The 1,141-nt window shown below is 39.0% G+C and overlaps 1 protein-coding gene across 1 annotated transcript in view; it reads left to right on the top strand.

Moving 5' to 3' along the window:
• The window catches only part of LRP1B (LDL receptor related protein 1B), a 320,398-nt gene that overhangs the window by 28,838 nt on the left and 290,419 nt on the right, over nucleotides 1-1,141 (top strand). The window lies entirely within an intron of this gene.

Below are 1,141 nucleotides of genomic sequence, written 5' to 3'. Positions count from 1 at the left end.
AAGACTCCATTCCTTTCTCTCCTTCCCTTTCTCTTCTCTTCCCTTTTCCCACCCCCTCCCTTCTTTCCTCTCTCTGTTCTTCCTTCCCCCCACCCGGCTCCCTTCTCTCTCTCTCTGCTCTCCTATTCCCCCACCCCCTACTGTGTACTAGGTCATTAATTGTCCTCATATCCAAATTGAGTCCATAGGATTCTTGCTTCTCCATTCTTGTGATGCTTTAATAAGAATAATGTGTTCCACTTCCATCCAGGTTAATACAAGGAAGGTAAGGTCTTCATCTTTTTTAATGGCTGAATAGTATTCTACGATATACACATACCACATTTTGTTAATCCATTCCTGGGTTGATTGGCATTTAGGCTGTTTCCCCGTTTTGGCGATTTAAATCAAGCTGCAATAAACAGTCTAGTACAAGTCTGCTTATGATAAAAGTATTTTTTTCCTTCTGGGTAGATGCTCAGTAATGGGATTGCAAGATCATTTGTGAGGTCTAGCCTGAGTTCTTTGAGGGTTCTCCATACTTCCTTCCAAAAAGATTGTATTAGTTTGCAATTCTGCCAGCAGTGTAAAAGTGTTTTCTTTTTTCCACATCCACGCCAGCACCTGCAGTTTTGAGATTTTGTGAAGTGGGTCATTCTGGCTGCAGTTAGATGGTATCTCAGGGTGGTTTTGATTGCATTTCTCTAATAATTAGGGATGATGAGCATTTTTCATGGATTTGTTAGCCATATGTCTGTCTTCTTTGGAGAAGGTTCTATTCATGTCTCTTGCCCACTGATATATGGGATTGTTGGCTTTTATATATGTGGATTAATTTGAGTTCTCTATAGATTCTAGTTATCAAGCTTTTGTTTGATTCAAAATATGCAAATATCCTTTCCCATTGTGTAGGTTGTCTATTTGCTTTGGTTGTTCTCTTCTTAGCTGTATAGAAGCTTTTCAGTTTAATTAAGTCCCGTTTGTTTATTTTTGTTACTGCACTTGCCAGGGAAGTCTTCTTCATAAAGTCTTTTCCCAGGCCAATATCTTCCAGGGATTTTCCTATGCTTTCTTTGAAGTTTTTTATCATTTCATGCCTTAAATTTAAGTCCTTTATCCATCTTGAATCAATTTTTGTGAGTGGAGAAAGGTGTGGGTCCAG

Source organism: Otolemur garnettii, unplaced genomic scaffold (assembly GCF_000181295.1).
Source record: "Otolemur garnettii isolate 467f Iridium unplaced genomic scaffold, OtoGar3 scaffold00080, whole genome shotgun sequence".
Lineage (NCBI taxonomy): Eukaryota > Metazoa > Chordata > Mammalia > Primates > Galagidae > Otolemur > Otolemur garnettii.
Note: the sequence above shows the minus strand (reverse complement) of the source record. Positions and strands in the feature narration are given on the sequence as shown.